This window comes from Syngnathus scovelli, unplaced genomic scaffold (assembly GCF_024217435.2).
Source record: "Syngnathus scovelli strain Florida unplaced genomic scaffold, RoL_Ssco_1.2 HiC_scaffold_41, whole genome shotgun sequence".
NCBI lineage: Eukaryota > Metazoa > Chordata > Actinopteri > Syngnathiformes > Syngnathidae > Syngnathus > Syngnathus scovelli.
This window is the reverse complement of record NW_026061507.1, coordinates 125,995-151,782: the sequence shown is the minus strand read 5'-3', so window position 1 is coordinate 151,782 and position 25,788 is coordinate 125,995. Positions and strand designations below refer to the sequence as shown.

At 46.4% G+C, this 25,788-nt stretch overlaps 1 long non-coding RNA gene across 1 annotated transcript; it reads right to left on the bottom strand.

Annotated features, from left to right (window-relative positions):
- Positions 1-7,681: 7,681 nt before the first annotated feature.
- On the bottom strand, positions 7,682-8,118 carry LOC125967987 (uncharacterized). Its single transcript, XR_011086419.1, has 3 exons — positions 7,994-8,118; positions 7,859-7,912; positions 7,682-7,738 (listed from the first exon to the last, which is right to left on the bottom strand). It is a non-coding gene; the product is annotated as an uncharacterized lncRNA (long non-coding RNA).
- Positions 8,119-25,788: the final 17,670 nt, after the last annotated feature.

The following is a 25,788-nucleotide window of genomic DNA, read 5'->3' as shown; positions in this document are numbered from 1 at the left end:
CGATTGGAAGAACGTGAGGAGAGTGGTGAGGACAGCAGAGAGGATCATAGGGGCTCCTCTTCCCTCCATTCAGGACATTTCATCTCAGCGCTGCATGTCCCGTGCCCGTAACATCATCAATGACCCATCACACCCCCACCATGGACTGTTCTCCCTGCTGCCCTCTGGGAAGAGGTTTGCAGCATCCGCTGCAGGTCCACCAGGTTCTGCAACAGCTTTTTCCCTGCTGTCATCAGACTGTTGAACACTAGAACTGTTGAGCTCTAAACTGAACTCTGCATCACACATTCACAGAACTGTACTTTATGACACTACGGACCTCTATCTTGCACTATCTCGCACTACCAACTTTACTGAACTTGTATAAACCCTTTAAATAGAAGTTTAATACATGGTTTAGCATTCCTCTGCACACTCTTGAATACTGTTTTGCCTACTTGCACTATTGCATAATTATCACTGCTGCACTTTATACTTATTTTTAATATATATATATATATATATTTTTTCATAGGATATGTTACTTCTATTCAACTGCAATATCACTACTTTGTTGTAAGACGTATGCAACGGAATTTCGTTTTGTATGCACCATGTGCAGACAAGATGACAATAAAGTTTGTCTAAGTCTAAGTCATGTCAGGTCAGCTGTCTGGAGAGAGAGAGAAGTCAGGACCTGCGGGCGGAGCACCACCGTGCCACCGCCGCCATGACGGAACTCAAAAGCAAACTCCATGAGGAGAAGCAGAAAGAGTTAGCCATTACCAGGGAGACATTACTGCGGCAGCATGAAATGGAGCTGATGAGAGTGATCAAAATCAAAGATGGAGAGATCCAGCGACTGAATGCCTTGGTCCTCAGCCTGAGGGACGGCTCCATGGACAAGGTGATCCGCTCTATCCGTGTCTGACTATCCGCACGCCACGTCGGGCTTCGATGCGGCCGCTACCGTATTGTGTAGCTTGTCCCCAGTAAGCGTCGCGGCGCTCCGTTGCGGTCTCAACGGCCCGGTGTGGCGCAATGTCTGCTCAGGTGAGGAGGGGGGGCGCTTTGCTGGCGGAGGTGGAGGAGACGCGGCGGTGTCGGGAGACCGAGCGGTGTCGCCTCCACCAGGAGTGCGGAAGAAGCCCTGGCAGCGGCCCAGCAGGCCTGGCAGTCCCGAGCGGCCGAGCTCCGATCGGCTCATCACCAGCATCGGGAGGAGATGAGCCGAACCAAGAGAGACTGCGAGAGGGAGATCCGCCGACTGGTAGGACTGATCAGATGCGCGGTGCGTGGCTATGTTCCCAATTTCGTTGTATACCTGCAGTGCAATGACACCTAAGGCATTCTATTCTATTCTATTTCACAAGAAGAAAATGTCCGGTTGCTCGCTTCGCTTTTGTCACAGCAAAGGTGTTCTAGTCGATTCAAGAAAAAAATTGGCCGGTTGCTCTCTTTGTTTTTGTCACAATTCTGGCAAATGAGTTTGCCCGCCTGCCTGAGCGCTCCCCGTTTGTACATCCAGACGGATGAGATCAAGCTGAAAGACAGAGCGGTTAGTGTTTTGGATGAAGCCCTGGGGCCGGCCACGTCCACCGCCTTCAGCTGCAGACTCAGGCTGCCGAGCAGCAGATCGCTGCCCTGAGGGATTCCCAAAGGGCGGGCCTAAACTACCCTGGAAGTGGGGTCAACGCCGCTACTAGCAATCCTCTTCATTGCGTAAGCCACCTCATCACACACTTGCAGTACGCATGACTTAGTTCGTTGCTGGAGGAAGGTAGCACAAAAACAGTTTTGAACTTTGAACGAGTGCTTGTGTGTGTGTGTTGCGGGGCGTTTTCAGTCTCAGGAGGATCGGGACACGCGACGGTTTCATCTGAAAATCGCTGAGCTCAGCGCAGTCATCAGGAAACTGGAGGATCGAAACGCCCTGCTTTCTGAAGAGCGCAATGAACTGGTAATTTATTGACGGCACGCTTGAAGGTTTGCGCTACGTTTGATGCGCGCCATCCAGCGAGGCACCCATTGCGCTTGCTTATTAGTTGAGCGGCGCGGCGAGTCGGTTGCCTGGTAGATGTCTTTTATTGGGAGCCAAAGCCACGATTCCGTTCAAACCGATGCAAAAGGAATGGATACGTTCTGGCCCGCGTGTTGTGCGTCTTTCACATCCCGCACTTCATGCTTGCAGCTAAAGCGACTGAGAGAAACAGAAAGCCAGTTTCTGCCACTCCTGTACAAAAACAAACGCCTGAGCAGGAAGAATGAAGAACTCTCGCTGGTGCTGTGTCGCCTTGAAAACAAAGTGCGCTTTGTCACCCAGGAGAACGAGGAGATGGCAAGCTTGGTAAGTCGACGCGGACAACGGCGGCGTGCCAACAGAGTCCACTGCATTTGTGTTCCACAGAGAAGGCCTAGTTCGCTCAATGACCTGGACCGCGGTTGCGGCCAGCAGGACGGTGAAATGGAGTTCCTTCAAGTTGTGGAGCAGCGGCACATCATCGACGACTTGTCCAAGGTCTTCAGGCAGGCGACTCGGTGCACGTACGGCAGCGCCGCGCTCGCTCGCTGTCGCCAGGAAACCTTTTCCGTCCAAAGCTTGGCCGGCGGCCGCCATCCAAAAAATTGGCCCCTTAAATTCCGACCTTTCAAGCAGGAGCATTGTGCGCACGCGTTTGAACACGCTTTAGACTTGTTTTGCCGTTTTCAGCAGCTCAAAGCTCCCGTTTTGTCAGCGCCTTTGCCACTCGCTGTGCGCTGAAAACGACGGACTTGCCCGGCTGCTCAGCCCGTCAACCATGAGCCGCGAGCGCGACGTCATTGTCCGTAGGCAGCTAGTGGCAAAATGCACCCTGTTAGAGTTGCGCTCGCTCCAACTTATTTTGCAAGAACCACACGGGAGACAAGTAAGTTCTTTTGGACACCTGCAGGTGGAGAGTCCATCCGTTGTACGAATGAAGTCTGACTCTCGGCTCCTGCACGAGCATTTTAATTAAGAGAAACAGGGTGGGTGTAAGAGTGGATTGAATAGAGGAAGCCCTTGACCTCTAGTCAAAACATAGCAAGGGGTGTTTTACGACTTTGTGTAGGAAGGGATAAGCGATAGGGATAAATAAGGGATAAATAATATTATTTATTACAGGTCGCAGTCAAAGTCAAAGCAACACAATGATACGATAAAGATAATCTGGAAAACCCTGACACACCCTGTAGTTGTCACTTTTGGAAAAGACGAGCGTCCCTCCAATCATCGCCGGTGACGTGTTTTTCAGGCTCTGGAGACAGGAGCTCATGTCAGAAATGTCATTGTGAGTCGCGTTTGTTTCTGCGCCGGAGCCGTTCGTTCCCTTTGCATCCAAAGAATCTCAAAGGCGGATTATTTGTGTCGACAGGAGAGAGATTTGCTGCTACGATACCGACGTCGAGAATCTCTGAGGAGGAACAAAGCGTGAGGTCCTGCAAGGTGAGTCTGTTTGTTTGCGGCTGCTTGGTGTTGCGCAAGATAAAATGGCCTTTTTCTCGCTATCGTTCCTCTCGTCGATTCATCGTGAGGTGTCGCTTCAGTTTGTTCAGAGAGATGTTTGCTTCCGCGCCCGCAGGTCATCGAAACATTTTACGGCTACGACGAAGACGTGTTGGTGGACTCGGACGGATCGTCCTTGTCTTTTCACACCGACAGAACCCCCGACACGGAACCCGAAGAGGTAGCCCGCCATTTCTGCCAGCGTATTGGCACCAAACATTCCTCTTCAGCCTGGAATCGGACTCGTCTTTGCGTCGCGGGTGCTTTGTCGCCGGTCTGACTGATTCTGGTACTAGTGCTGTGTTGCATTGGTGTGTGCATGAAGAGGCGGAGCTTCGCTACCGCCAGCTGACGCAAGAATATCAAGCGCTGCAACGAGCCTACGCTCTGCTAGCCCAGACCAGCGAAGGGGACTACGACGCCGAGAAGGAGATCAAGGTGGCGCCCCTTCCCGCAACCCCCGGCCGGGTCGCAGCCTCCCCGTTCTCACCCAGCCTCGGGTGTTCTCTGGTCTGAAAGGAGGAGGAGGAGCCTCCCTCCTCCTCCTTTCAGACCAGAGAAAAGCTGATGGTAGAAATGGGTCACTATCAAAGCAGAGTAGCAGATCTGGAGTCAGCGCTGAAGCAACAAGGACAGGTAAGCTCATCAATGAGCACACCTTTTTCTCAGACAAAATAGCTACATTCTTCAGTCACTCATCCGTCTGGCATTACTGGACCAACCCCCCCCTTCTCACCCTAGCCGAGAAGGTAACGCGCACGTCCACGCACGCTCTCGCATTCTGCTTATGTGACAGCAGCCTTTCCTCAGTGGTTAGAATACATCAAAGTGACCAAGTCAGCACTTCAACAGAAGATGTTGGACATTGAAAGTGAGAAGGTAGACAGACACGCGACATCAGCCAAGGGGAACTCCGGCAATGTGCCCCAACAATTCTGACCTTGAGCTGTGCTAGGATATGTTCTGCAAGCAGAAGGGCTACCTGGATGAAGAGTTGGACTTCAGGAAGTGTTCCATGGACCAGGCTCATAAGGTAAGCCGCCCTCAAATCTCCCGCCGGACCACTGATGGACGAGGATTGCGGCCCAGAGGATCCTGGAGCTGGAGGCCATGTTGTACGAGGCGCTACCGCAGCGGGACTGCCCCGCCACGGACGGCGAAAAAGCCAGCCACGCTGGCGTGAATGACGTGCTGACGGCGGATCAGAGAGAAGAGCTTAGGAGCGCCGTGGACCAATGGAAGCGAGCCCTGATGTGCGAGTTGAGGGAGCGCGACGCTTGCATCCTCCAAGAGAGAATGGATCTGCTGCACAGCGCGCAACAGGTAAGGGCCCAAAGCCAGCCCGGCACTTACTTGCACGCTTACTGGCTTTTGAATGCCACTTTCCATTTGTCCGTCCTAGAGGAACAAAGAGCTGAAAGAATTCATCGAAGCTCAGAAGAGACAAATCAAACAATTGGAGGAGAAGTTTCTGTTTCTCTTTCTATTCTTCTCCTTGGCCTTCATTCTGTGGCCCTAACACCAGCTGGTGAGTGAGCTCCAGCGGCACCGCACTCGACACCTCCGATACACTGCCAGCCGGTCTCAGACGTTGGCAGACGCTCCGATGCCAACGTATACCCCCCGCCACGGTGACAGAGGCACCGCGTCACACCGGCGCTCATCCAATCAGAAGGCAGGAAAAGCAAATTCACATGCAGGGCACTTTTGAACCAGAAGAGAGCGCCACAAAAAACGGTTGTTGCCCCAAACGCGCACTAAAAAGGGTCAGAATAAGCCGGGGCCACCCGTCCAGCTGTTTCTTCAGGGGGGAAAAAAATTGGAGTCACCGGTGAGTACATTTTGCATTTAGCTCTGCTTTTCTGCTTCTGTCTTCAAGTGTGTGGCATCCTGCGATCAAAGATTCAGCCAACCCCAAAGCGGTTGACCTCAACGTCCCACCACCATGCCTACCAGAGCAGGTGACGTGATGCTTTGGACATCCTTCCGTCTCAGATGCCCAAAAGTACTCTTTGCCACATCTGCGGCAATACGGTGTCTTTTCAAAGGTGCAAATAAATCCAGCGTGGGCGGAACACGCACGTCTTCGGTTTTTCCCGCTTTGTTTGTGTGACAGCTGTTGTGAAAATTTTATACAAATAAAGTTGTATAGTACAGGTTTGGCCAAGTCGCAACTCCCGAACCGCATGCGGCTCTTTTATGTTCATATCAACATTTGTGTGTGTGTGTGTGTGTGTGTGTGTGTGTGTGGGGGGGGGGGGGGGGGGGGGGGTTGTGCGTGTTGGCTTCACTTGAGTTCAATTTGGTATTTTGGTCAAAAGCGCATGTGGTGAAATTCCACAAAGTAGGATGGGCAAACACATTTCTTTAAACTATGAGTGTCAATCGGGCTCTCGAAATGGCAGGGAAAAGATGCACAGCAAAACGAAAATACGTAGATGAACACAGGACGTTTTAATCAGAGTGGGAAAGTTTCTATTTTTTGTTGAACGTGATGGCAAACCATTCTGCCTGATATGTCAGACCTCAGCGCATTTCAAAGATTCAAATCTTCAGCGCCATGCACTTCAGCTCACTCCATGCTAACATTGATCAGGCGTCGAACCCGCAACATCATGCTTAAGAGGTGGCCATGCTAACCAGTGCGCCATTATGTCAACGCATAATAACTGTAAGTCTACTGATCAAAACAGCGGTTACTATAATGACGTCGCTACGTCGTGGTCACGTGACGCAGACAAGACGTCAATGGACGTGGGCAGAGTTAACTTGTTTAAAAGGGAGTGGGCAGAAGAAATATTTAATTTATTTAAATCTATTTTGAGTGCACACCATTATGCCAATGCATAACAACTGTAAATCTACTAAACAAAACAGCAGTTGCCGCAGATGTGGCAAAGAGTACTTTTGGGCATCTGAGACGGAAGGATGTCCAAAGCATCACGTCACCTGCTCTGGTAGGAATGGTGGCGGGACGTTGAGGTCAACCGCTTTGGGGTTGGCTGAATCTTTGGTCGCAGGATGCCACACACTTGAAGACAGAAGCAGAAAAGCAGAGCTAAATGCAAAATGTACTCACCGGTGACTCCAATTTTTTCCCCCCCTGAAGAAATGGATGGACGGGTGGCCCCGGCTGGCCGGTGGGACTCTTGTCATTCTGACCCTTTTTAGTGCGCGTTTGGGGCAACAACCGTTTTTTGTGGCGCTCTCTTCTGGTTCAAGAGTGCCCTGCATGTGAATTTGCCTTTCCTGCCTTCTGATTGGATGAGCGCCGGTGTGACGCGGTGCCTCTGTCACCGTGGCGGGGGGTATACGTCGGCATCGGAGCGTCTGCCAACGTCTGAGACCGGCTGGCAGTGTATTGGAGGTGTCGAGTGCGGTGCCGCTGGAGCTCACTCACCAGCTGGTGTTAGGGCCACAGAATGAAGGCCAAGGAGAAGACTAGAAAGAGAAACAGAAACTTCTCCTCCAATTGTTTGATTTGTCTCTTCTGAGCTTCGATGAATTCTTTCAGGTCTTTGTTCCTCTAGGACGGACAAATGGAAAGTAGCCTTCAAAAGCCAGTAAGCGTGCAAGTACGTGCCGGGCTGGCTTTGGGCCCTTACCTGTTGCGCGCTGTGCAGCAGATCCATTCTCTCTTGGAGGATGCAAGCGTCGCGCTCCCTCAACTCCCACATCAGGGCTCGCTTCCATTGGTCCACGGCGCTCCTAAGCTCTTGTCTCTGATCCGCCGTCAGCACGTCATTCACGCCAGCGTGGCTGGCTTTTTCGCCGTCCGTGGCGGGGCAGTCCCGCTGCGGTAGCGCCTCGTACAACATGGCCTCCAGCTCCATGATCCTCTGGGCCGCAATCCTCGTCCATCAGTGGTCCGGCGGGAGATTTGAGGGCGGCTTACCTTATGAGCCTGGTCCATGGAACGCTTCCTGAAGTCCAACTCTTCATCCAGGTAGCCCTTCTGGTTGCAGAACATATCCTAGCACAGCTCAAGGTCAGAATTGTTGGGGCACATTGCCCCGAGTTCCCCTTGGCTGATGTCGCGTGTCTGTCTACCTTCTCACTTTCAATGTCCAACATCTTCTGTTGAAGTGCTGACTTGGTCACTTTGATGTATTCTAACCACTGAGGAAAGGCTGCTGTCACATAAGCAGAATGCGAGAGTGTGCGCGTTACCTTCTCGGCTAGGGTGGGAAGGGTCCTGGCGTGAATCACGACCACCTGCTCCTCGTTGGTGAGATTCTGCAAGAGCCCAAAGGCACAGCGTCAACAAGCTTCTTTCAGCGCAAAGACTTCCAAAAGTCACATTTGAGCCGCCGAGTCTCGTGGAGTGCGAACATAAGGAGTTCGACATACACTTACGGCGTTATCGCCCAGGATGTCCAGCTTCTTCATCAGATCACTGATGACGATGTCCTGGGGAAAGGCGCAAGGAGCAATGTAAGGTGTTCTGGGACCTCAGGTTAAGGTTAGGGTTGCGAGGGACGCCTTACGTACGCTCACGCCGTCGGCCTCGCAGTAGATCTGCAAAGGGCTGAGGCCGTATGGGAAACGGACTTGCAGAAACTTCAAGACGGGGGAGCGCCACTCCCTCTCCTGAAAGGCAGAGGCATGCATCCGTCCGTCCGTCCGTCCGTCCGTCCGTCACATCTCTGGCCTCAACACGCTTGTGCGAGTCTTCCCACCTCCAGCTCCAGGATGCGGAACTCAAGCAGTTCGTTTTGGTCTCGGATATCCTGGATGTGCTCTTTCAGACGCGCTTCTTCCGCCTCCATCCGCCTGACCTAAAAAGACAGTCAGACCTCATCTGCGGGGCTTCCGGACGGGTGTGACGCCAAGCGACTCCGCCCAGCGCCTTTCTTTCCGTCACCTTTTCGGCCAACTGCTGATTGCTCTGACGCAGCAGCTGCTTCTCCTCCACCCACTTGACATTCTAGAAGAGACAAACGCGTGGACAGCTTTGGAATGTTGTGTCATTTTCATCCACAAATTCTTTGGTTGACTGGAAAATGACATTTGCTTTTCTCCGCATTTTCCCAGCCACGTTCGGGGGGGGGGGGTTGGTCCAGTAATGCCAGACGAATGAGTGACTGAAGAATGTAGCTATTTTGTCTGAGAAAAAGGTGTGCTCATTGATAAGCTTACCTGTCCTTGTTGCTTCAGCGCTGACTCCAGATCTGCTACTCTGCTTTGATAGTGACCCATTTCTACTGTCATGTAACATGGGGGGAAGAGATGGTGCAAATGGTAAAATATGGATTGTTCACAGGAATAAATTGGCAGAGCTGAAATTCCAAATTTGTCCAAAAGATGGCGCCAGACCAAAACATGAGACCAAAAAAGGGGCCAAAATAAGCTAAGCAAGTTAAAATAGAAATAAAACAGGAACACGGTGTCGGATTGTGAGTCACGCATGGACGCACAAATGTGATTTTTACTTTTTGATTTCTTTGCTTGGCTAAAAATGTATTCTGTAACAGCTTAAAGCAATATTGTTAGTCAATTCGATCAAGGGACCCGTCACTATGAGAATAGTGGCGTGACATAAATTGTTTGGAGAAGCACAAATGTGATTTTTACTTCTTGATTTCTTTGCTTGGCTAAAAATTGATTCCCTCTTTCATGAACTGTGTTTTGCAATCGAATTGTTCTGGGATTGAATGATTTTATTAACACGGGTATCAGTGGGTGAAATTGTTCGGTTTCTGGAGTGATTAAGATTTGTAATTCTATTTCATGTTTCTTCAATAAATGTGTTGTGTATATTCATCTACTTTGTTGTGCGCTGATTTGTACTGAATGTACAATCGATGGTTCGGGGTTGATTTGACAATTTGATTAATGTGCGGGGGGTTATTATGGTATAACATAGGACCGTAATAAATAAAAGTAACATCAGACAATTTTAGAGAATTGAATAACTTTCGTAGTTATTTGAGACACGAGTGAATTTCAATCCGTTTGAAAGTTTGCTTCGTCTGAATAAATTAACGGAAGTGTTTGAATCGGATTATTGGTTTGGTGTAGAACTGAAAGTAATTTAATTATTTGAAGGGCGCAGGCCCGTTTCCCCTTTTGACGGGCCGCGTAAAAAGTAACTCCGAACATGTTAGAGAATTAAATAACTTTCGTAGATATTTAAGGGAAGAGTGAATTTCGTCAAAAGTGAATTCGTTTGAAAATTTACTTCCTCTAAATAAAATAACGACGATGGTTAAAATAGATCATTTGAGTTGGTGAAGGATAAAAGTATTTCGATTGTCCGTCGGGCGCGGCCCAGTTCTTAATTTTGTCGGGCCGCGTCAAAAGTTAAACAGGACACGATCGAAAAATAGACTTGCCTTCCAAATTAATTACTGGGCAAATCTAAATAGAGTAAGACATTTTTATTCGTTTTAAGAAAGTTGTTATTCTTTTTAAAGCAATCAAGTGGGGTGAAGCACTCCGACAGTTAAGTGCTAGATCTAAGTCAAAGTCAAAGTCAAAGTCAAAAGACTTTGACTTTGAATCTACATATAAGAAGTTAGAATTAATAACGTAAAGTGCATTAATTTTCTCCTTAAATGCTATTATTGTCACACTTTTATTAATTCGATTCTCTTTCGAATAAACAAGTTGGTCGGCTCGCTGCTTGAGCGACCAAGTAGAACGGACCCATATCAACATTTACTTCGGCAAAACTAGTGCTAGGGTGCGCTATACAAACGAATCCCTGAGGTCTTAACAAAGACATCTAAAAATATCCGTAACATAATAAGAACTTCAAACATTAGCGGGGAGCCATCAATACGATGCGGTCACTTCGAAGTCTTGCCTCGAATTGAGTTACTCGGCCCGAGCTTAGGGTGACTTGAGAGGGATTGGCGTCGTACAGAAATTAGATTGATTCCGGTGGAGTTAATTTAACTCGGGTGGTTAGATTACGGACGAATCTCCGAACCCGGCTAAGACAAACCCGTTACCGGGAAGCCGGGGGCACCTTATTGAAAGAGGTGCGTTTGACACTACCATCAGCTTTTCTCTGGTCTGAAAGGAGGAGGAGGGAGGCTCCTCCTCCTCCTTTCAGACCAGAGAACACCCGAGGCTGGGTGAGAACGGGGAGGCTGCGACCCGGCCGGGGGTTGCGGGAAGGGGCGCCACCTTGATCTCCTTCTCGGCGTCGTAGTCCCCTCCGCTGGTCTGGGCTAGCAGAGCGTAGGCTCGTTGCAGCGCTTGATATTCTTGCGTCAGCTGGCGGTAGCGAAGCTCCGCCTCCTCATGCACACACCAATGCAACACAGCACTAGTACCAGAATCAGTCAGACCGGCGACAAAGCACCCGCGACGCAAAGACGAGTCCGATTCCAGGCTGAAGAGGAATGTTTGGCGCCAATACGCTGGCAGAAATGGCGGGCTACCTCTTCGGGTTCCGTGTCGGGGGTTCTGTCGGTGTGAAAAGACAAGGACGATCCGTCCGAGTCCACCAACACGTCTTCGTCGTAGCCGTAAAATGTTTCGATGACCTGCGGGCGCGGAAGCAAACATCTCTCTGAACAAACTGAAGCGACACCTCACGATGAATCGACGAGAGGAACGATAGCGAGAAAAAGGCCATTTCATCTTGCGCAACACCAAGCAGCCGCAAACAAACAGACTCACCTTGCAGGACCTCACGCTTTGTTCCTCCTCAGAGATTCTCGACGTCGGTATCGTAGCAGCAAATCTCTCTCCTGTCGACACAAATAATCCGCCTTTGAGATTCTTTGGATGCAAAGGGAACGAACGGCTCCGGCGCAGAAACAAACGCGACTCACGATGACATTTCTGACATGAGGTCCTGTCTCCAGAGCCTGAAAAACCCGTCACCGGCGATGATTGGAGGGACGCTCGTCTTTTCCAAAAGTGACAACTACAGGGTGTGTCAGGGTTTTCCAGATTATCTTTATCGTATGATTATGTTGCTTTGACTTTGACTGCAACCTGTAATAAATAATATTATTTATCCCTTATTTATCCCTATCGCTTATCCCTTCCTACACAAAGTCGTAAAACATCCCTTGCTATGTTTTGACTAGAGGTCAAGGGCTTTCTCTATTCAATCCACTCTTACACCCACCCTGTTTCTCTTAATAAAAATGCTCGTGCAGGAGCCGAGAGTCAGACTCGACAACCAAACACTGAGGAAGGAAACACGAACTGAAACGGAAGGGATAACAAAATAAAACAGGAAGTAAAGTTACGACACCGACGAGACAGAAAACCGGAAAAATAAACGCGACCGCATGACAACCACTACACCATGGAAACTACACTACATGTATAGCCTTTTGAAGAGCTTGGCAAAATTTCAACAAAAGTGCGAATGGTTTTCACCCAGTCTCAAATCAGGTACCCTTTAGCGAAACTACCGTAATTTCCGGTGTATAAACTGCGACTTTTTTCCAAAATGTTGAACCCTGCGGCTTATAGTCAGGTGCGGCCTATATAAAAAAAAAAATTCGTGATTTTTGTGACGACTTGATCACTTTTACTCTTAACACAATTATATATAGTAAAAGCTACAAAACAAACTGACAGATGACTCGTTTTCAAATCAGATTAGTAAAAACTGGTCAAATATTTTTTAAAAAAGATATTATTAAAAGTGAAGACAATTTGCAATTCTAGTAATGACACACGAATTTGATGCACAATTTGTCTTCGTGGGCCACATAGAATGATGTGGCGGGCCGTACCTGCCCCCCGGGCCTTGAGTTTGACACCTGTGCTCTAAACCTTTTCTCTTACTCTGCCATGTGACTCAGAGATTACACAAAGCAGTGGCGCTGTTTGGACCATCTGCATTGTATTAAAACCCAATCAATCAGCATTTAAATTCAATTATGCTCACCAAAAACAAGTTGTAATGAATGTGAACTTTTAATGCATTTTATTCAGAAGGTTACTTTGAACCCTGAGGCTTAAATGGCGGCGCGGCGTACTTATGGATTTTTACGGCCTCCGGCCTCCAGGGGGCGCTCTCGCAGGAAGCAAGAGCGAGACGGGCAAAGAAGAGATAATGTGCCGAAGAAGACGTGCTGGTTTGTGTTCACAACATTTCGCGCATCACGCAGAACGCGATCAAGACGGACATTACTGAAAGGAAGCTTTTATACACAAACCGTCATTATGGGGGAAAAAAGAAATGCATATGATGCCGCTTTTAAGCTAAAGGCAGTCGATGTTGATGACATTGTGTTGCGGCACCCTTTTCTTTATTTCGTGGTCCCGTCTACTCGTGTCGCTCGCAAGTTTAATGTAATTTAGCGCTTCGTGCATGAATAAGATGAGCATGAACAGACCCTCATCATGGAAAATGCCAGAAGAAATGGATAAAAACGACTACGAAAGAGATATTGAGAAAGTGTGTGGCGAAGGATATCTAACGCTATTCCAATCGGAAATTGAGGAGGAAGACTTCGACGGTTTCAGTGCACAGGAGGAAGATGAAGACGATGAAGCTCTTTTTTTTACTTTTACTTTAACCAGCCCTGTTAGTGCTCTGCTACCGTGTTGCTGCTGTGTTACCGCCGCGTCTCAGTGACTTTTACCGGTATGTTTTATTTAATCAAACCCTATTAGTGCTGTGTTACTTCCGTGTTGCTGCGGTATTACTGCTGCGTCACAGGCAGTGTTTGGAAAGAAATGTTAAGGTATGTTATTAAAACTTTAAAAAAGCTTTCTGTGTCCAGTATTTCTTTGTTGATAACTCAGGTGCACACTTCCGTGTTGCTGCGATACTGCTGCTGCGTCACAGGCAATGTTTAGAAAGACATGTTAAGGCATGTTATTGAAACTTCAAAAAGGATTTCTGTGTACTGTCTTTCTTTGTAAAAAACTCGTGTGCACGTGCGGCTTATGTAAGAAAAAAAATAAATTTTCCCCGAATTTTAGCTGGTGCGGCTTATTCACCGGTGCAGCTTATACACCGGAAATTACGGTATTCAATATCGGCTTGGCAAATCGGGCTTCATCTCCCCGACGCGGAGTTTATTTCTTTGTATGAAAAAATAGTTTTTGCTGGCACACTTTTGAAAAGCAAATCAAAAAGTTCACAAGTGCCTGCTTTTTTCTTCACTCACTTTTGTTGAACTTTTGCCGGGCTTCTCAAAATGCTTTGGACGTCACAGCAGTTTCCATAGCGTAGTAGTCATCGTGTTCTTCTCAGCTGGAAACACCCCCTCTTTGAGACTGAGTGGAAACAACATTTTCTAAATATATTTGTCAGTGCTGTCTGCTTTGCAAAGTGTGCCAGGGACACTTCGGCAAACAGGAGCCAGAAGGTCTCTGAGTCAGCAACAGCCAGGTGTGCGACACTCCGCTACAATGGTCACCTGACCACATGTCGGACGAACCAGCCTCTAATCTGTGTTTGCATTTTTTTTTTTCCTTCAACTGTCAAGCCAACTCTTTACTTCTTGGCTTGGCTAGCTGATTGCAGACCCACTCCAGAGCTGCCTCCAGTTAATCCAACCAAGAAGACATTCAGTGAGTGCATCTTATCAGAGCCTCATGCAGCGCTTTAGCACAATCCTAGCTGCTACCTGGAGCTTTTGCAAAAATGCATGAAAATGGAAAAATATGTTTTTTTTTTTGTTTTTTGTGTTTTTTAAATATGGTTTTTAGATGGTAATCATGACACAAACATTCTTATTCTGTAGAAAATGTATGTAGTTGTGAATATATTAAAAATACTGAATATCAGAATGGCGCAAAATTGCGTCATACCAAGCGACACAGCACAGGCGAGTTGTAAACAAACAGGTGTTTGAGTGACGGGCCATGGATTCTAAAGGCAAAAAGAGAAAGATTGCTGATAAGAACAGAGGGTTTAAGAAAGAATGGACTCAACCATTTGCTTTCATTGCCAATGCTGAAGGATTGCCTGAATATTTGATTTGCAATGAGAAGTTGTCAAATATGACAAAAAGAGCAATTTGGAGTGACATTTTCAGCTAAAGCATGCTAAATTTGCTTCTGATCACCCAGTTGGAACTGAGAGGAAAGGTGCAATTTGAGGAACGAAAAAACTGTTTCAAGAAAAGGATTGCATCTCCAAACTCTACTACTGCTGCAAGTTTTGTTGCAGCCCGGTAGATAATAAAGCGCGGAATGTCATGCGGTCACGTTTATTTTCCGGATTTCTGTCTTGTCGGTGTCGTAACTTCACTTCCTGTTTTATTTTGTCATCCCTTCAGTTTCAGTTCGTGGTCCCTTCCTCTGTTTCTGTTGTCTTGTATTCCCTGATCCCAATTGTGTGCACCTGTGTGGTTGACGCTAATTGTCAGCACCTGTTTCCCAGCCCTTTTGTGTGTATTTAGTCCGTGTCTTCCCCTTGTCTTGTGCCAGTGTGTCTTGCCTCGTCCCGACCACCAGCGATTCCTTGCCGTCCTAAGTCCTAGTAAGATTCCTCTTTTCTGTCTCGCCACAGAGCGACGCTTTTTGTTAGTGCCTTGTTCTCCCTAGCTCTTTTTGTCTCGCCCGAGTGCGACGCCTACACTGCCATCATCCAGTCTGTCCTCTGCACCTCCATCACTGTCTGGTTTGGATCGGCCTACAAACAAGACAAGCACAGACTGCAACGGACAATAAGGACTGCAGAAAAGATAATTGGAATCAACCTCCCATCTATCCGAGACTTGTACCTGTCCAGGACCAGGAAACGTGCAAGTAACATCTCAACAGACCCTTCGCACCCAGGTTGCAGCCTGTTTGAACTACTCCCCTCCGGATGCCGTTATAGAGCTCTGTACACTAAAACCAGCAGACACAGAGACAGCTTCTTCCCCCAGGCTGTCGCTCTGATGAACTCACACCACTCTTAGAGTCTCAGAGTCATTACTGTGCAATAACATCCCGCTTTCCACACCTTTTTGTCTACACTGTTTGTACTATGTGTCCTCTCTGCATCCATTGCAGCCTGGTCATCCTAGAAGAGGGACCCTCCCATCTGTGGTCTCTTCTCAAGGTTTCTCATTTCCCCTAGCTGGAGTTTTGAGTTTTTCCTTGCCCTCTTGGGAGTTTAAGATCAGTTTAGGATCAGGGGATGTTTGAGAATATCTTTCATTTTTCACATGTCCTGAGTGTTGTTGTTAGTCACCTAAATGTTGAACAGAGGCTGTGATTTACCGAAGTCAAATTCCTTGTTTGGCACGCTCAAACATGGCGAATAAAAAACTCTTGAATCTTGAATCTTGAAGAAGAAATTGATACCACTAAAAGGCCAAACACGGGGGGAGGACATCTGCGAGGCTGTGCTGCAGTGTTTAAATGACAGCGATACACACTGGCCATCTGATTTCAGACCCTACAGACGGCACACCAAGTTTGAGAGGGTCGCAAAAGTTTGTGACCTTACGACAGAAAGCATTGGATCGAAATTTGTTTGCATTCCATTGCATAGGGCACCAAGAGGCGCTGTGTGCGTAAACATTCCCACCAGATTGTATGGAGGTAATGAACCTTGTCATCCAAATTGTGAAGAAAACAATCGCAAAAGCATTAAACCACCACCAGTTCCGTGAATTGCTAGATGAAGTTGAGAGCGAATATGCCGATCTCCTGCTGCTCAACAAAGTCTGCTGGGTATCCAGAGGCAACGTCTTGCGTCGCTTTGTTGCTTTGTATTTGTAGCCTACTTAATTATTTTAATAGTAGGCATACAGGTCATGTATTGACAGTCTATATTGCCTTATAAAAAGTTTTTAGATTTTTGCCGCTCTAGACAGGTATGTTTTTTTGGGGGGGGGGTGGGTCAACATGGCTTTTTGAACATTTTGGGTTGCCGACCACTGGCCTAACACGTGAACGATCCCCAGTTTGAGACTGGGTGGAAAAAGCTTCTTCTACTATTTCTTGTCATTGTTGGTTCCTATGCAAAGTCCATGACACATTAAAACGATTTTGTGCTGCAATTATGTTGTGGTACCTGATTTGAGACTGGGTGAAAATTGGCTTCTTTCACTAATTCAGATGGAATCATGCTGAGTCTGATACATTCCATTTGGTAGTTCTTAGCCATGTCTAAATTCAAAGTCAAAAGTCAAAGTCTGCTTTATTGTCAATTTCTTCATATGTCAAGACACACAAAGAGATCGAAATTACGTTCCCACTATCCCACGGTGACAAGACATAGTACACAATATACATACAAGTAAACAATGAATAAATAAGAGTGATGATGTCATGCTGTCATGTGTCGTCCTGGTCACTTCCTGTTTTATTGTGTAATTTTCCTCTCGTTCCAGTCGGTGTGTCCTTCCCCTGTGCGTCCGGTCACGTGACTCCCTGATTCCAAGTGTGTGCACCTGCGCCAATGACCAACTGTCTTCACTTGTGTTCCCCTCCTGTGTCCATATAACCCGCGCCTTTCCCTGTGTCCAGTGCCAGTGCGTCTTGCCTTGCTCAGAACACTAGCGATCACGAAACCCTCGAGTTCCACGTAGAAGCCTTCTTTGAACGACTTTGATCACCTATGTTAACTTGGTTACATAGTTATCTTCGTTATAGTCTTTCCCTCGGTTCGAGGCGCTTTGATTTCCCCTTTTTCTCTCTCGGTTCGAGGCGCCTTAGTTTCCCCCTTTTTTCCCTCATATTGAGGCGCTTTTTGTTACTACTGCCATTGGAGAAAATAAACACATCTTTGGACTTTGGAAACTCTGCATTCGAGTCCTCTCCCTGCTCCGCGCCTGACAGATAAATAAATGATAAATAAGCAAATAATATAATAAATACGAGGAGCAAAAATGGAGCAAGTGTGCATACAGCAGACAGTCAGAATATAGCGCAAAAATACAGGACGCTACGCAGAAGGGGGGAGAGAGTTCAGGATCCTAACGGCCTGAAGTATGAAGCTGTTGGTGAGTCTGGTGGTGCGGGAGCGCAGGCTCCTGTACCTCTTCCCAGAGGGCAGAAGATCAAACAATGAGTGAACGGGGTGACTCACACCACTCACAATCGTGGTTGCCTTGCGGGTGAGATGGGAGGTGTAAATGTCCTTCAGGGAGGGGAATGAAGCACCATTAATCTTACCAGCCGTGTTCACTATGTGCTGCACGGCCTTCATGTTGTATTCAGTGTAGCTACCACCCGAAACATCACGTGTCACACAAATGCAGCCTGTAAATGATGCGCATGTGACATTGGCCTGTCGAAAATGGCAGAGAACGGGAGACAGCTGTGTTTCAAAGTAGGCCTCATTCGATAGTTGAATCCGAGACCTCTCCTACCCTAAGCGAGAATCATGCCCCTCGACCAACGAGCCCTGTATCAAATTAGCTGACGCCGTTACATTCCGATTGGTAGCGAATATGACATTGACCTGAGGACTGCATTTCGGTGATTAACGAATTTTGATAAATATCATGGCGTGGGTTTTCTCCGGGCACTCCGGTTTCCTCCCACATTCCAAAAACATGCTTGGTAGGCCGATTGAAGACTCCAAATTGTCCCTAGGTGTGAGTGTGAGTGCGATTGGTTGTCTGTCTCTGTGTGCCCTGCGATTGGCTGGCAACCAGTTCAGGGTGTCCCCCGCCTACTGCCTGATGACGGCTGGGATAGGCTCCAGCACGCCCGCGACCCCCGTGGGGACTAAGCGGTTCAGAAAATGGATGGATGGATCATGGCCAGTTTGCGCGTATTCTTTCAGGGTCATAATTGTATGTCTACCGCTGCCTCGTGGCAGCCAGGCCTAAAAAAAGATGAAATAAAGTGGATATTAAAACATAGGTGGACGTAATGTCTGGAAGCTTGTGTTTAACAGAAGACTGTTTGGCAACAATGAACAATGGACAAATTCAGCAAGGTAATTTAATTAGGCCGTGACCCAGATTTGTTCCGGGGATGCTGCGGCCACAACGCTACACGATCATGCAATAGCATACAATGAGTTTAGGGTCTTTTTTTAGGATCTGCAGCCAGGACACCCAGGCATAAAATGAAAGAATGTTGATGTTAAAATGTTGGTGGAACTATCAGACTTCCAAAGACTTGAGATGAGACAACATTGGAAAAACTTGACAGTGTCCTTAAGTCACTTCAATGCATAAGTTTCAAGTGCACATAGCTAATGTTGACCAAAATGTGCCATATAAGGTAGCGAGGAATTGAAACTAGAATCTTCTGTTCCGTAGTCAGATGCATTATCCATTGTGTCCATTGCCCAGGAATAGGTTGTACCTTCCAAGCTTGTGTGTAATACTTTTGCAAACATGATTCAACCGGAGTTGCTGGGGCCGCAACGCAGAGTACTTATCACTATACGATCATGGCTTATATGCGGAAGCATAAAATGAGTTCAAAACCTTTAGGATCTTCAACCAGGACACCTAGGCAGACCATGAAAGAATGTTGATGTCAAAATGTTGGTGGAATTATCCAACTGCGCAGATCCGATAATCCCAAAGATTTGGGGTGAGACAACATTGAAAAAACGTTTTTCTTTGTTGACAGTGTCACTTCTTTTGTGGCTTACCTCTTCATCATTTCGCATCTAAAGTATCGTATCATATTACCTTGCGGGTTATACCACACCGTACATACCATATCATGTCGCCCATACAACTCATGCATGAGATGCAGTGGCTGAGATATTCAGGCGATGTGTTGCTACCCGATTGTGGTCTCCACTCATCATTTCATATCACATCCTCGCCGGATTTTCAATATCTTCACATCGAAAGTATCTTGGCACAACGTACATAATGTGATGTGTCAACACAAATTGTCCAAGAAGAGGCGGCCGAGAGTTTAAGGTGATGGATTGATAATCCGCTGTGCTCTGCACGCATGGATTCCCATCCTCGTCGAAGGGTGGTTTTGAATCTGGAATCTGGCTTGTATTTGACTCTACATAATAATATTTATATGCTCTTTGGCGGCTTGGTGGTACACTGGTTAGCACGTCCACTTCACAGTTAGGAAAGTGCGGGTTCGATTCCACCAACAGCTGTTGCATGTTGTTGATGATGTCTGTTGCTGGGTCAGGAAAACTAAGATGTGGAGTAACGGTTTGTTCTTTATTGGCAAGATCTTGGGATTGTTTAATGGCGGTCAATGCACACGGCACTTCAGCAGATGTAACAACATCCCCCATCTCCAGGTCAAGCTATTATACTGTCCGGAAAAGGCGGGAAAGCGTCACCTGACTATTTTGTATCTATGTTTATGAGAGTCACTGTCCTGTGTGTGTGTGTGTGTGTGTGTGTGTGTGTGTGTGTGTGTGTGCGTGCGTGCGTGCGTGTGTGTGTGTGTGTGCGCGCGCGTGCGTGCGTGCGTGCGTGCGTGCGTGCGTGCGCGCGCGTGCGTGCACGCGTGTGTGTAAGTGTGAGTACGTGTGTGTGTGTCTATTCCATGGTGTAATGGTTAGCACTCTGGACTCTGAATCCAGTGATCCGAGTTTTAAGTTTCAGTGGTACCTCAAATAATTGGTCAAATAGTATTTGATAAAGTAATCACATGTTCTCCGAGTTACAATGTCAACTGGTGGAACTTACTTTAGATCTTGGATGGTTCGAAAGCTAATGCTCTTCTAGATTACCGTATAATGTTGGCATGGTGTGATTGTGAGCACTCTGAATCTAGCAATACAAGCTCAGGTCTTGGTGGAACTTACAATTTGTAGTCATTTGTCTGGAACAAAAATTTGGAAATTCCAATCCAGTACATTGTGTACAGCACTATGAGTGTGTAATCACTGCTTCCACTAATTTTGTCAGTTTAGTAAAATGAGCGCCTTAGAGAGTGCATTGTGCTTAGAAAAATGATGCCCCTCCTTCTGTCACTGCCAGGGTTCCATAGTGTAATGGTAAGTACTCTGGACACTGAATCCAGCATTCTGAGTTCAAGTCTTGGTGGGACCTCAAATATATTGTCATATAGCTGGGTAGAAATTGTGAAATGGTTGCTTGTGTGCTGCCCCATGAAAGCCTATGCTTCTATACACCTGAGGGTTCCTTGAACACTCAACTCTGAAACCAGTGATCCCAGCTCAAGTCTCGGTTGGACCTCAACCCTTTGGTCATATACGGTCATATGCAAAAGTTTCATTCGTATGCAAAATCAATTTCAAGATTTTCCTTTATAAATCATTGGCTGTTCAGATCAGCAATATCAGTTAAATATATCATATAACGGACAGAGACAAAGATATTTGAAAAGTGAAATGAAGTTCATGGGAGTTACAGATTTGTCAAGAAGAATGGTCCAATATACCTTCAACCAGAATCCACACTCACATTAGAAGCAGCTATAGAAGCTTTAGGAAGTATCTAGAGCAGTGGTTCTTAACCTTGTTGGCGGTACCAAACCCCAGCAGTTTCATATGCGCATTCACCAAACCCCTCTTTAGTGATTTTTTTTTTTTTTTTTCAAGACAGAGATGTTTTTACTGGTGCACAAAATGAGCCGTGCATAAACATCACCTTGTTCAAAGAATAAAACAAACACAATGCATGAATTCACAACAAATGACATACCAGCAAATCAGTGTGACTTCTGCTTTTGCCTTTGCGAGACCAGTTCAGATATGTGGATATATAAATCAAGTGTGTTCGGACCTCTGCAGTGGAGGCTCTGTCGAACCCCTGAAAACCACTCACCGAACCCCCAGGGTTTGACCGAACCCAGGTTAAGAACCACTGGTCTAGAGGCTGTTATTTCTGCAAAAGGAGGATCTACTAAATTTATGTACCTGCCTACCTTTGTTGAAATAATGATTGCACACTGTCTGCAAATCCAATAAACTTCTTTTCACTTCTCAAATATCACTGTCGCCATCCACCGTGTATGGATTCGGGCTAGCCCCCAAGATTAAATTGGGCTAGTTGATCAACAGCAATGTTTTAAAGAAGGGTTCGTCTGGGAGTTGAACCCAGGACCTCCCACACCCAAAGCGAGAATCATACCCTTAGACCAACGAACAAGAATGAGGGCTTGCGGACCATGTTACATTCCGTGTAACGTTGGCCTGTCAAACGCTCCACATAATGATAGACAACAGTGTTTGCAAGAGGAGCTTGTCCGGGAGCTAAACCCAGGCAATCATGCACCCAAAGCAAGAATCATGCAAGAATCATTCCCCTGTACCAATGAGCCCCATAGTCGACCAGCTGACCCCATTACATTCCGATTGGTAGCCCATGTGACATGGACCTGAAGACTGAATGTCAGTGATTAATGGAATAAATGGAATCTGGTTGGCCTAATGCTCCTAATTCCCTAACTTCAAGCCCTAACGCTAACTCTAAAACCCTAATAATAACCAAACCCTAATAATTAACCCCTAACCTGCTAACTCGCTAACGGTAACCCCCTCACATTTAACCCTAACCTTCAATGCTCCCCCTAAAGGTAGTGCCCTCTAAACTTGAAGGCAGGCATATATGAACCAGACCAGCAGATTGTCCCATTTCAGTACTGTTTTAGAAACCTTTACAGATGGTTAAAATCCACATAATAGGTATATGCGCATGTGTTCCGTGAGCGTTCTCCTTTCTGTCCCCTCCCTTTCCTTTCTTCCGCCAAGCAGTGCATCTTGCCCCAACACAGGGCATGTTCCTCGTTAGTATCGTGAATAGTATCTCTGCTTGTTGCGTGAAAGACCGGGGTTCGCTTTTCAACCCAAGTGCGTTAACCTATGTTTGCAGCAGAGTTATTATATAGCTGCATTGGTTGTGCGTGCGTCTGAACTTGAGTGACCTTTAAGTTTTTCAAATTGAACTGAAACGTTCATCTGTAGCCACCTTCTACTAAATCAGTGGTCCCCAACCTCTTTTGTGCCACGGACCGGTTACGTGTCAGAAATATTTTCGTGGACTGGCCTTTATATAAATAAATAACACATTTATACACCGTATGTTTCGGACTATAAGTCGAGGTTTTTTTTCATACTTTGGGTGGGGGGGCGACTTTTACTCAGGAGCGACTTATATGTGAATTTTTTCACAAATTTTTACTTTATCATTAACACTTTACTTATTTACTAGTATAGTTGATCACTTCACATGTTATTTTCACTTTTTAACCGCATGAGGGGGCACTATGGCTGTGGAATAATTGGAGCCTCACTGACAATGAGTTCCATTTACTGACTTCCGAAGTCGGGAGATTTAGTGATTTGGAGTTATACAGATTATTCGATAAACTTGTTATTTATTTTATAGTTATTTGATATGTAGTTTATTTAGAGTAGCAACGTGTATGTTGTTAGACTTCAGTAGTTTCCGATTTTTTAGGGAGGCCGTGAAGGCAGCAGGGCGTGGGGGGGGCGGAAAGAGCGATCCTGGGCGCTTGCGTGTGTTGGCTCACATGTTGCGCTCTTGATTTGTGAAATAAAGAGCCGGCCTGTTACCAAACCCACGTCTTGCCTGGTACTTCTGTAACGCTACGATATAGTTATATATGTAGATCTGTGGAATAATTGGAGCCGCCAACTGAAAATGAGGCTGACATCAGCGCCGCACGTAGGTCCGGAATCGACAGCTGTTTATTTTGGGGGTTTTTTTACACATAGGATGAATATTCCGGTGGATTTAATGATTTGGAGTGACACGGATGGTTTGTTAAAATTGATGTTTATATTACATTTATTTGATATATCTAGTCTGACGTCCGTGGCACACGTATTCTTTCCGGCGTCAATTTTTTTTCTTTTTTTTTTTCTCAAGTGACACGGAAGACGAAGATTCTGATGGATTTATTGATTTGGAGTGACATGCATGGTTCGATAAAATAGTTGTTTATATTTTTGTTATTTCATACATAGTTTATATATTGTTATATGGGCCTGTAGCAAAATTTGAACTGCAACGCGCCGCTGACATCGGACTTGTTGACTTGACTTAAATCACTGACATTCAGTCTTCAGGTCCATGTCACATGGGCTACCAATCGGAATATAATGGGGTCAGCTGGTCTAGTATGGGGCTCATTGGTGCAGGGGAATGATTCTTGCCTAGGGTTCTTTGATTACCCGGGTAAAACTCCCGGACGGACTCTTCTTTGAAACACTGTTGTCTATCGTTGTATGGAGTGTTTGACAGGCCAATGTTACACAGAATGTAACATGGTCTGCAAGCTTTCTTTGAGGCTCGTTGGTCTAGGGCATGGGTGTCAAACTCATTTTTGTCGCGGGCCACATTGTAGTCAAAGTTTCCCTCGACGGGCCATTATGACTGTCAACCCAAATAAATAAACGCCTCATATTATATACAGTATAAGCTACAAAACAAACTGACAAATAATTGCTTTTTCAAATCAGACTCGTGGAAACTTTTCACATATTTCAAAAATAATTTTAAGAAGATTCTTAAAAGTTCCGACAATTTGCAATGTTAGTATGACATAGATTTAATGCACAATTTGTCGTTGCGGGCCACAGAAAATGATACGGTGGGCCATAACTGGCCCCCGGGCCTCGAGTTTGACACCAGTGGTCTAGGGGTATGAATCTTGCTTTGGGTGTGAGAGGTCTGGGGTTTAACTCCCAGATGATCCCTTCGTTAAAACATTGCTGTTGATCAACTAGCCCCATTTCATCTGAGGTGCATGTCACATGGGCTGTCAATTGAAACGAAACGGGTTGTGTTCATTTACCTTGGGTCTCTTGAATCTGTTGTTTCGATTCTCATCACTTGAATCTGCTGTTAGGGTTTTCCAGGTTATCTTTATCATAGGATTATGTTGGAATGTAGACTGTAATGATTAAATCAATCCTGTCTGGCCCTCACAATGTAATAATTAAATCAATCACGTCTGGCCCTCACAATGCAGAGTCTGTTTCCCACAATAGTGTAAAACACCCCCTGCTCTGATCTTCAGGGGTTCACCAAACCTGTCCACTCCCACCCCCACTCTGTTCCTCCTAATAAATATGCCCTTGCAGGGAGGAGACTTTTAGACTTCATTCCTGTAGCGAGTGAACTCTCCACCTGCAGGTGTCTAAAAGAACTTGCCTGTCTCCTTGTGGTTCTTGCAAAATAAGTTGGAGTAAGCAAATCTCTAACATTTTGGTGCCGAAACCCGGGACCCTCATACCCATCATCTGGCTGACGGAGGACGACGCGCTGTACACCGTCGACGGGCCAGCGTCCACTAGCCGGACCTGGTAAAGAAAGACCTGGGAAGGAAATTTTTCGCTGGGCCAGCATCTTAGGTCTGCCTTCGTCTGACAGAGGTGGATTGACGGGACCCGGCAGTGCAACGAACCAGGGGACAAGTAAGTTAAAGGCTTGAAATTGTGTTGTGTTGTTAAACGCGTAACACATAGAGGTGCACGGGAGATAGCTTGGGTTCAAGTCCCAGTGGAAGAAACAGGCTAAGAAAGGCAGAGCTTCTTTTTCGTTCATCGAAGAAGTGTGTAGACTCTTCTTTGTCTGTTTTTCCGAGCTGAGGGATCTGGCTTGGGTTAAAGTCCCAGTGGAAGGAACGTGCTAAGAAACACGGAGCTTCTTTTTTGTTAATCAAAGAAGGGCGTAGATTTTTCTTTGTATGTTTTTCCAAGCCAAAGAATAGCTTGGGTTCAAGTCCCAGTGGAAGAAACGGGCTAAGAAAAACAGAGCTTCTTTTTCTTAATTGAAGAAGGGCGTAGATTTTTTCTTTTGTCCGTTTTTCCAAAGCTGTTTGGGAGGGTTTTACACCCATCCCTGGATAGGCCTAAAAAAGCGCTGGAGTTTGTGTGATTGAGTGTGTGACTGGTAGGATAAATTGACTAAGAAGCAGTTCTAGCGTTGATCCATGGCAATAAAACAGGCTAGTAATTTGTTGAAAGGTCAATTTAAACCTGCATTGAGGATCCTCAAAGAAAAAAAAATTGAAAAAAAAAAAAATTGTAAAACCTTAAGCTACTAAAATTAAGATGGGAAATAAAAACGGTAAATCTCTACCTCTTGACGGAGATGAGAAGTACATGGCGAGTAGATTTCTTAATTGCATGCAATATATGCCGAAGTGGAAGAAAAAGTATGGAGTAGAAGGGAAGTTGAGAGTTGAAGTGTGGAAGATAGTAGTTGATGTTTTAGAAGAGAGTGTGGATAAAAAGAAAAATGGACTGAAAAAGAAAACAAAAGAAAGAGAATTGGATTGTGCTAAAGTGTGGTTGAAAGCTTCACAAGAGAGAAAAGAACAAATCCAAAAGACAAAAGATAGAAAGATGAAAGGTGATGAGGCTGAGACTATGTTTGTCAGGCCGGAAGACAATGAGGCCGGAGTGCGCAGGCGCACTGCCGCGGCCACGGCTCCCGCCGACGCTGAAGGCGCAGCTCGAGCAGAGGAGCAAG